The sequence below is a fragment of the Salvelinus alpinus genome, chromosome 13 (assembly GCF_045679555.1).
Source record: "Salvelinus alpinus chromosome 13, SLU_Salpinus.1, whole genome shotgun sequence".
NCBI lineage: Eukaryota > Metazoa > Chordata > Actinopteri > Salmoniformes > Salmonidae > Salvelinus > Salvelinus alpinus.
In genome coordinates this window covers 6,312,181-6,324,085 of record NC_092098.1, presented here as the reverse complement: position 1 = coordinate 6,324,085, position 11,905 = coordinate 6,312,181, and positions in this window count along the sequence as shown.

Here is an 11,905-nt window from a genome sequence, read left to right as displayed (position 1 = left end):
CTTTTGAGAAAATGTTTTGGCACTACTACTGGAGAGACCTCCTTTGTCCACCCATTCAGCATCGTTCACACCCTCTTAAGCGTTAGCCTCACCCATCTCTTTAAGGGTTGATCCAAGGTTTCTTTACTAACAACAGCAGTCAAGCACCCAAGCTAACTTGCTAGCTACATCCAGACACAAATGAGAACAATAGCAGGTCTATTTCGCATCCCCAGCTGGCATGTTCTGTCTGTTCACAATTCACCTGTAGGAACATAGCATCTCTCAACCCCCGACAACAGAAAGAGTTGGCCACTACATTTACATTTAAGTCATTTAGCAGACGCTCTTATCCAGAGCGACTTACAAATTGGTGCATTCACCTTATGACATCCAGTGGAACAGCCACTTTACAATAGTGCATCTAAATCTTTTAAGGGGGGGGGGGGTGAGAAGGATTGCTTTATCCTATCCTAGGTATTCCTTAAAGAGGTGGGGTTTCAGGTGCACTACTATCCGAGAGATTGTTTGTGAGGAAATTACCTCTGCCCTCGACTTGCAATTTAAACCGATTAATTCATCTCTTGCACCGCTCACTTCTAAAGTGGATATCTACTCAACTAAAGTGGAACGTTTGGAGACAGCAGCCAACGTGACAGATGGCCTCCATGACCTGGAAACAGTGCAAACTAAGCTAGAAGGGGAAATGAATCTCCTAAAAATAATCACTCGAAAATCATTCCTGTAAATTCAATGTGCGGGTCACAAGATATGAAACTGATGTGGAACCCAACTTCTTTCATGAGCAATCTTTTCTATGAACTGTTTGGGCAGGAGAAGCTGGGTCCCATGCCGTTGATGAACATTGGGTCCGCTCCGGGAACGGAGCTCGGTGTATGACTGTACAAATCCACAGTTTTGAAGTCAAATGGCAAATTGTTCGCCAGAATAGGAGCAGCATCTACCCAGATCTGAGTGCCGAACTGCTGAAAGAGAGAGTGACATACAATGATCTGAGATCCGAGCTACGGAAGCTAACCCTGAGATGCGGCTTCATCCACTCGGCAAAACTAATCTTGACCTTCCAGAATACAACACACACGTTTTCCACTGCCAAGGATGCTCTAAACTTTTTCGAGAAGCACATCAAGCCCAACACACAAGGGGACAAGCCGACAGATCTAGGCTAACCCAAATTTGACTGGCTCAATATTCAGGTATGCTATCCACGCACAATCACGCAGCCTTGGCATTGAAGATGCTCTCAGCATAAGTCAATGAGGGCATTCCCTCAATTGAGTAAAATTAACAGTATTATTATTATTATTGCTGAACATTGGACTTCGATATTATTATATTGCCTTTGGTACAGGACATTTAGACAATGATGACTCCATGCAAATGAATGAACGATGGACAAGATATTATTGAAGTGTCTATGGTTGTTCCTTGTGGGACTACAGCACATTGCATCCCTATGGGCTAAACTGTTTAGGAAAGATAGCCAGTCCCATATGGGCTACCACATTTTTTTATTCTAGTGAAGGCTTTCTCCCTCCATTTACACTGCTGAATTTATCTCTCAAGGAGGACTTGGCCTGTAGGCCATGATTAATTATGATGAACATCTAAACTGAACAAAAATATGAATACAAAATGTAAAGTGTTGGTCCCATGTTTCATGAGCTGAAATCAAAGATCCCAGAAATGCTCCATATGCCCAAATCAATCAAATATATTTACAGTTGAAGTCGGAAGTTTACATACACTTAGGTTGGAGTCATTAAAACTAGTTTTTCAACCACTCCACAAATGTCTTGTTAACCCACTTACACACAATAGAACCGATATTTGCCTGATAGCAATTTTCTATCTACTCCACTCAGAGTCTCTATAGGGCTTGCACCATAAACAGCCCAAGGCTATACACACACTTAAGTTGCCTGTCACATTTGACAGTCATCACAGCAATATCAACAGCAATATCAATGGTGGAGATTTGACTCTCAATGAACAGATGAATCCAACTGTACTGTACTGGATCTGCCTGCTTCTCCGCAGATGCGGAAGGGCGATTTTGCCGGATGCGGTATATTGAGATGCAACCCACGCAAAAAAATATATATCTCTAGCTTAAACAGACTGATTTTTATGTGGATTTTTTATAATGTTAATTCGATTTCCAACGGGGCGCAGAAATTGTAGGTGAAGAGTTAAAGAAAGATTTTTAAGCCTTGGTACAATTGAGACATGGATTGTGTGTGTTCAAATTGCCATCGATAAGATGCAGTTGTGTTCGTTGTTCGTAGCTTATGCCTGGCCATACCATAACCCCACCGCCACCATGGGGCACTCAGTTCACAACGTTGACATCTGCAAACCGCTCGCACACACAACGCCATCTTCCCAGTACAGTTGAAACCTGGATTCACCTGGGAATTTTTTGGGGAGATGGTCTCTCCCCCAAAAAGTTTCCGGTTGGTTTTTCTTTGGATTTTCTCCTACCATATCTATTGTGTTATATTCTAAGACATTATTGTAACATTTCTACCAACTTCAAAGTGTTTTCCTTCCAATGGTACCAAGTATATGCATATCCTGGCTTCAGGGTCTGAGTTACAGGCAGTTTACTTTGGGCATGTCATTCAGACAGGAAGTGGAGAAAAAAGGAGCCTAGCCCTAAGAAGTTATTAACAAACTATAGTTTTGGCTAGTCGGTTAGGACATCTACTTTGTGCATTACACAAGTCATTTTCCCAACAATTATTTACAGACAGATTATTTCACTTATAATTCACTGTATCACAATTCCAGTGGGTCAGAAGTTTACATGCACTAAGTTAAACAATTTAAAGGCAATGCTACCAAATACGAATTGAGTGTATGTAAACTTCTGACCTACTGGGAATGTGATGAAAGAAATAAAAGCTGAAATAAATCATTCTCTCTACTATTATTCTGACATTTCACATTCTTAAAATAAAGTTATGATACTAACTGACCTAAGACAGGGAATTTTTACTAGGATTAAATGTCAGGAATTGTGAAAAACTGAGTTTAAATGTATTCGGCTAAGGTGTATGTAACCTTCTGATTTCAACTGTATAAGCCCTTATTTACATCAGCCGATGTCACAAAGTGCTGTACAGAAACCCAGCCTAAAACCCCAAACAGCAAGCAATGCAGGTGTAGAAGCACGGTGGCTAGGAAAAACTCCCTAGAATGGCCAGAACCTAGGAAGAAACCTAAAAAGGGACCAGGCTCTGAGGGGTGGCCAGTCCTCTTCTGGCTGTGCCGGGTGGAGATTATAATAGAACATGGCCAAGATGTTCAAATGTTCATCGATGACCAGCAGGGTCAAATAATAATAATAACAGTGGTTGTAGAGGGTGCAACAGGTCAGCACCTCAGGAGTAAATGTCAGTTGGCTTTTCATAGCTGATCATTCAGAGTATCTCTATCGCTCCTGCTGTCTCTAGAGAGTTGAAAACAGCAGGTCGGGACAGGTAGCACGTCCGGTGAACAGGTCAGGATTCCATATCCGCAGGTAGAACAGGCCAAGATGTTCTAACGTTCATAGATGACCAGCAGGGTCAGATAATAATTATTACAGTGGTTGTAAATGTCAGTTGGCTTTTCATAGCCGATCATTCAGAGTTAGAGACAGCAGGTGCGGTAGAGAGAGATTCTTAAACAGCAGTTCGGGACAGGTAGCACGTCCAGTGAACAGGTCAGGGTTCCATAGCCGCAGGCAGGACAGTTGAAACTGGAACAGCAGCATGACCAGGCTGACTAGGGACAGCAAGGAGTCATCAGGCTCGATAGTCCTGAGTCATGGTCCTAGGGCTCAAGGTCCTGCGAGAGAAGAGAAAGAGAGAGAGAAGGAGAGAGAGAAAGAGAGAAAAAGAGAGACAGAGATTTAGAGGGAGCATACTTAAATTTACACAGGACACTGGATGAGACAAGAGAAATACTCCAGATATAACAGACTGACCCTAGCCCCCCGACACAAACTATTGCAGCATAAATACTGGAGGCTGAGACAGGAGGGGTCGGGATACACTGTGGCCCCGTCCGATGATACCCCCAGACAGGGCCAAACAGGCAGAATACAACCCCACCCACTTTGCCAAAGCACAGCCCCCACAGCACTAGAGGGATAACTTCAACCACCATAGCTCAAGAAGATCTCCCCTAATCTGCATGCTCGTCTTCCTTACCAGGGTCTTAACCTGACTGCAGTTCGACGTTGTAACTGACTTCAGTGGGAAAATGCTCACCTTCAATGGCCATTGGCACGCTGAAGAAGTGTGCTATTCCCAGGTGAATCCAGGTTTCAACTGTACTGGGAAGATGGCGTTGTGTGTGCGAGCGGTTTGCAGATGTCAACGTTGTGAACTGAGTGCCCCATGGTGGCGGTGGGGTTATGGTATGGCCAGGCATAAGCTACGAACAACGAACACAACTGCATCTTATCGATGGCAATTTGAATGCACGGAGATACCGTGACGAGATCCGGAGGCCCATTGTCGTGCCATTAATCTGCTGTCATCACCTCATGTTTGAGCATAATGCACAGCCCCATGTCTCAAGGATCTGTACACAAGTCCTGGAAGCTGAAAATGTTCTAATTATTTCATGGCTTGCATACTCACCAGATGTGTCACCCATTGAGCATGTTTGGGATGCTCTGGATCAACATATTCGACAGCGTGTTCCAGTTCCAGCCAATATCCAGCAACTTCGCACAGCCACTGAAGAGGAGTGGGACAACATTCCACTGGCCACAATCAACAGCCTGATCAACTCTATGCGAAGGAGATGTGTCGCGATGCATGAGTCAAATAGTGGTCACAACAGATAGTGACTGGTTTTCTGATCCACAGCCCTACCTGTTTTTAAGGTATCTGTGACCAACAGATGCATATCTGTATTCCTGGTCATGTAGAATCCATAGATGAGGGCTTAATGAGTTAATTTCAGTTGACTGATTTCCTTATACTGTATGATCTGTAACTAAACTGTTCCATGATGCGGTTATATTTTGGTTCAGTGTAGATTATAGACTGCATTTCTTGCACCTACCGTCTTCTTTTTCATTCTTTTGTACATAGTATAGAGCACATACATTCCTAATACAGTTGTATTCCAGTCACTAGGTGGTACTCGGGTGAAGCCCATGGGAATTAAAAAGAACATTTGAAGTGGACTGGGGTAGAGGTAGAAAAACTAAGAAAAAGGGATGTAAACTGCTGTTACATCGTGCTGACATGCTTAAAATTTAAGTAAACAGTACCTTTCACGTTGGAGTTTATATTATAAGCTCATAGAAAGGGTAACAAATTTGGAGGCACTGCTGATATTTATTTTCATGTGAGCACCGGCCCATATTCCTTGAACGGACAACGAGTGAGAGACATTGGGAAGTTGATGGCTAGTTAATGTTAGCGGGCTAACCACCGAACAGATTTGAGCTATCTTGCCATTGCCTGGATTGTCATTGTTGCCACGTGAGTAGGACAACATGAGTCGAGAGAGGGAAACATTGTTGGATGAAATCGAACCGAGTTTATGGACTGTAACCGAGGACAATTTACATTTACGTTGTGGAATAGGAGATGCAGATTACTCTGACGTAAAAGGCAAGAGCCATCCCGCTTTGCTGCGCAAACTGATTGAGGATTACTGTGAGAAGGAGGATTTAATGGAATCAGAGGATGAGGGAATGTCTTGGCTTCTTCAACTGAAAGACGAAATCAAAGGAATATCGGACTCTGGGGATGCAGGGAAAAGTCTGCCTACAAGTCCCAGCCAGTCGGCGCCAACGACGCAAGTGGAAAGCGAACCCAACGGAGAGACAGGAGCAAGATGAGGAGTTATCTGGAGGGAAAAACACACATGACACTCTACACACTAAGGCAAATCTTGAGGACACGTTATGCAGAGAAGGACGATACTGAACTGTATCACAAGTTGACTAAGGCAACACAAGAGCCGGTAGAGTCTGCCTTGGACTTCCGAGTCGTCAACCTGAGACAGAAAGTGTTATCAGCCTCAGCTCTTGCCCAATCAGGACTGAAATATGGCACAGAGTTAGTCAAGAGCCAATGCCTGCAAGCGATTGTTACTGGATTAACAAATGATAACGTCAGGGCAGAGATGAGAGTGCATCTCCAGAATATTAACACCAGTGATGAACTGTTGCTTGAGAAAATGCAAATTGCCCAGGGCAATGAAAGCAAACGCATGCAAAAGGCCAGGATTTCACAAAAGTTCACACCCACACGAGTGAATGCAGCACAGAGTGAGGATAACTGGAATAGTGGAGAGGAACGTGCACAGGCAAAACCCCCACAGGCCACAGTCCGAAAACAAAAGAAATACAATCCCCTCCTGAGAAAAATTGATGCGAGCAATGAAGCAATCAAAGAACTGACCTGTCAGGTTGCCTCATTAGTACAGTCAGTGCAGGGCCAGGGTGACAGTTCAGTTAGGAATCGCTCCAACAGAAAACCAAGTCCAACCAACAGAGAGAAAAGAAAATGCAAAAGTTGTTATGAGACTGGTCAACAGACTTGCCAGCATTGCTACAAATGTGGCAGTGATAGCCATTGGGCAGTAGGATGTAGGATCAGGGGCAAGGCACAGCCATCGGGAAACGCGTTGAGGTCACAACCATGGAACAGGGAGTGACCTCAGATACATCTAGTTCCATCCAGTGTTGCTGCGGATGCAGTGCAAAGGGAGAGAACCTCAGAGTTTAAGTTGTGTTCATTGTGTCATAAAGCTGCCTATTGTTCCAAAGTGTGCCAACAGCAGCATGGAAACAGCACCAACCTACATCTAAGACTGCCCGCAAAATGAAAGACCACTACTCACCTTGTCCCATGAGACAGAGAGAGTGGGGGCCAACAACTCCAGCTAACCCAGGACGTTGTAATGTAGCACCGATGCAAGCACTATAGGACACAGGGGCTCAATATCCATCATAAGTAAGGAATGGACAAGACAAGCACTATGGGACACAGGGGCTCAGGTGTCCATCATAAGTAAGGAATGGACAAGACAAGCACTATGGGACACAGGGGCTCAGGTGTCCATCATAAGTGAGGAATGGACAAGACAAGCACTATAGGACACAGGGGCTCAATATCCATCATAAGTGAGGAATGGACAAGACAAGCACTATGGGACACAGGGGCTCAATATCCATCATAAGTAAGGAATGGACAAGACAAGCACTATAGGACACAGGGGCTCAATATCCATCATAAGTAAGGAATGGACAAGACAAGCACTATGGGACACAGGGGCTCAATATCCATCATAAGTAAGGAATGGACAAGACAAGCACTATAGGACACAGGGGCTCAATATCCATCATAAGTAAGGAATGGACAAGACAAGCACTATAGAACACAGGGGCTCAATATCCATCATAAGTAAGGAATGGAGAAGACAAGCACTATGGGACACAGGGGCTCAGGTGTCCATCATAAGTGAGGAATGGACAAGACAAGCACTATGGGACACAGGGGCTCAGGTGTCCATCATAAGTGAGGAATGGAGAAGACGGCATTTGCCACACACACAAATTAGCCCACTGGCAGAAATCATTGGCAATACAGAGAAACTGGATCTGAGGGCAGCCACTGGCACTGAAATTCCCTTTCTGGGTTGGATGTTTTAGTATGCTTGACCCCAAAGCTGATGTCATTGCATGCCAGTAATTCAGGGTTCCTATATTAGTCACAAATGAAAGACTGGAGAAACCAATCATTGGGTTTAATGTAATTGAAAAAATAGTAAAAACAAAAAGTAACAATGAGCCCTCAGAGCTGATGTATACAGTAAATATGCTAATAAATGCACTTAAGCTAGGACAGGGAAAGGCAAAGACTCTACTCAATCTGCTTCAGCACTCAGACTAGTACACGGAGGAATGCTTGCTTACAGCAGGCAGACGTGACATTGTCATTCCAGGTGGACAAACAAAATGGATTCGTCCCTGTATCCCAAGAGAGGCCCCTTCAATGATGAAATGGTGTTATTTGAACCGGACGCGAGAGTGATCTGGGGCCTGGACCTACAAAGTCAGGTTGTGAAAACACCAAAACCCCCATCTCGGGAAGTTGACATTGCAGTAGTGAATACTACCAAACATGACATTACCTTACCAAGACAAACACTGCTAGGGACATTACAGAGAGTGGTAGCGTGTCACCCTGTTCCTGTGCCCAGTGGAGAAAAGGTTACTGTAGCACAGGTTCAGATCCCCACCAGAGCCTGGACCTGACACCGGTCACACAGGGTGGTGGGACCCACCTGTAGATTTACAGCACTTGAGCCAAGAACAACAAGAACTAGTCAAACAGATGCTCAGAGAGGAATTAGCCATTTTTGCCAAAGATGACATGTACATCGGGGCATCCCGTACCCCGTATTCACAAAATACTTGATGGTTTGGGAGGAAACTCATGGTTTACAGTTTTAGATCAAGGAAAGGCATACCACCAAGGCTTTGTGTGTCCAGACAATACATTGCCTTCAGCACGCCTTGAGCCTTATATGAATGGAACAGAATTCCTTATCAAACAGGCTTATCAAACAGTCCCTCTGCCTTCCAACGAAGCATGGAGGAAAGTTTAGAGGGTATAAGAGAATCTGTATACCATATTTGGATGATGTGCTTATTTTTAGTCAGTCATTTGAACAACACGTGGAAGATGTCAAATCAAATCAAATGTTATTGGTCACATACACATGGTTAGCAGATGTTAATGCGAGTGTAGTGAAATGCTTGCGCTTCTAGTTCCGACCATGCAGTAATATCTAACAAGTAATCTAACAATTTCACAACAACTGCCTTTTGCACACAAGTGTAAAGGAATTAATAAGAATATGTACATATAAATATATGGATGAGCAATGGCCGAAAGGCATAGGCAAGATGCAGTAGATGGTATAGAGTACAGTATATACATATGAGATGAGTAATGTAGGGTATGTAATGATTATATAAAGTGGCATTGTTTAAAGTGACTAGTAAAGTGACTAGTGATACATTTACTACATCCAATTATTTATTATTAAAGTGGCTAGAGATTTGAGTCAGTATGTTGGCAGCAGCCACTCAATGTTAGTGATGGCTGTTTAACAGTCTGATGGCTTTGAGATAGAAGCTGTTTTTCAGTCTCTCGGTCCCAGCTTTGATGCACCTGTACTGACCTCGCCTTCTGGATGATAGCGGGGTGAACAGGCAGTGGCTCGGGTGGTTGTTGTCCTGGATTATCTTTTTGGCCTTTCTGTGACATCAGGTGGTGTAGGTGTCCTGGAGGGCAGGTCGTTTTGCCCCGGTGATGCGTTGTGCAGACCTCACTACCCTCTGGAGAGCCTTACGGTTGTGGGCGGAGCCGTTGCTGTACCAGGCGGTGATACAGCCCGACAGGATGCTCTCGATTGTGCATCTGTAAAAGTTTGTGAGTGTTTTCGGTGACAAGCCAAATTTCTTCAGCCTCCTGAGTTTGAAAAGGCGCTGTTGCGCCTTCTTCACCACGCTGTCTGTGTGGGTGGACCATTTCAGTTTGTCCGTGATGTGTATGCCGAGGAACTTAAAACTTTCCACCTTCTCTACTACTGTCCCGTCGATGTGGATAGGGGGGGGGGGGGGTGCTCCCTCTGCTGTTTCCTGAAGTCCACGATCATCTCCTTTGTTTTGTTGACGTTGAGTGTGAGGTTATTGTCCTTACACCACACGCCGTCACCTCCTCCCTGTAGGCCATCTTGTCGTTGTTGGTAATCAAGCCTACCACTGTAGTGTCGTCTGTAAACTTGATGATTGAGTTGGAGGCGTGCATGGCCACGCAGTCATGGGTGAACAGGGAGTACAGGAAAGGGCTGAGAACGCACCCTTGTGGGGCACCAGTGTTGAGGATCAGCGGGGTGGAGATGTTGTTTCCTACCCTCACCACCTGGGTGCGTCCCATCAGAAAGTCCAGGACCCAGTTGCACAGGGCAGGGTCGAGACCCAGGGTCTCGAGCTTAGTGACGAGTTTGGAGGGTACTATGGTGTTAAATGCTGAGCTGTAGTCGATGAACAGCATTCTTACATAGGTATTCCTCTTGTCCAGATGGGTTAGGGCAGTGTGCAGTGTGATTGCGATTGCGATTGCGTTGTCTGTAGACCCATTGGGGAGGTAAGCAAATTGGAGTGGTCTAGGGTGTCAGGTAGGGTGGAGGTGATATGATCCTTGACTAGTCTCTCAAAGCACTTCATGATGACGGAAGTGAGTGCTACGGGGCGATAGTCATTTAGCTCAGTTACCTTAGCTTTCTTGGGAACAGGAACAATGGTGGCCTTCTTGAAGCATGTGGGAACAGCAGACTGGGATAGGGATTGATTGAATATGTCCATAAACACACCAGCCAGCTGGTCTGCGCATGCTCTGAGGACGCGGCTGGGGATGCCGTCTGGGTCAGCAGCCTTGCGAGGGTTAACATGTTTAATTGTTTTACTCACGTTGGCTGTGGTGAAGGAGAGCCCGCAGGTTTTGGTAGCGGGCCGTGTCGGTGGAACTGTATTGTCCTCAAAGCGAGCAAAGAAGTTGTTTAGTTTGTCTGGAAGCAAGACATCGGGGTCCTCGACGGGACTGGTTTTCTTTTTGTAGTCCCTGATTGACTGTAGACCCTGCCACATAGATCTCGTGTCTGAGCTGTTGAATTCCGACTCTACTTTGTCTCTATACTGATGCTTAGCTTGTTTGATTGCCTTGCGGAGGTAATAGCTACACTGTTTGTATTCGGTCTTGTTTCCGTTCACCTTGCCCTCATTAAAAGCAGTGGTTCGCACTTTCAGGTTTGAGTGAATTCTGCCATCAATCCACGGTTTCTGGTTGGGGAAGGTTTTAATAGTCGCCGTGGGTACAACATCACCGATGCACTTGCTAATAAACTCGCTCACCGAATCAGCATATACATCAATGTTGTTGTTCGACGCTATCCGGAACATATCCCAGTCCACGTGATCAAAGCAATCTTGAAGCGTGGAATCAGATTGGTCGGACCAGCGTTGAACAGACCTGAGCGTTGAACAGACCTGAGCACGGGCGTTTCCTGTGTTAGTTTTTGTCTATAGGCTGGGAGCAACAAAATGGAGTCAGATTTGCCAAAAGGAGGGCGAGGGAGGGCTTTGTATGTGTCACGGAAGTTAGAGTAACAATGATCCAGAATTTTGCCAGCCCGTGTCGCGCATTCGATATGCTGATACATTTTAGGGAGCCTTGTTTTCAGATTAGCCTTGTTAAAATACCCAGCTACAATAAATGCAAACTCAGGATATGTGGTTTCCAGTTTACAAAGAGTCCAATGAAGTTCTTTCAGGGCCGTCGAGGTGTCGGCTTGGGGGGGAATATACACGACTGTGATTATGATCGAAGAGAATTCTCTTGGTAGATAATGCGGTCGGCATTTGATTGTAAGGAATTCTAGGTCAGGTGAACAAAAGGACTTGAGTTCCTGTATGTTGTTATGATCACACCATGACTCGTTAATCATACGGCATATACCCCCGCCCTTCTTCTTACCAGAGAGATGTTTGTTTCTGTCGGCGCAATGCGTGAAGAAACCAGGTGGCTGTACCGACTCTGATAACGTATCCCGAGTGAGCCATGTTTCCATGAAACAGAGAATGTTACACTCTCTGATGTCTCTCTGGAAGGCAACCCTTGCTCGGATTTCGTCTACCTTGTTGTCAAGAGACTGGACATTGGCGAGTAGTAGACTCGGGAGCGGTGGGCGATGTTCGTCAGGTACTCAAGCAGCAAATAAATAGGTTATTAAACTCACGGCTGATAAGTGTGACCTATTCAAGAATGATGTCAGTTATTTCTGAAAAATTATTTCTTCTGAGGGTTACAGAATGGATGTT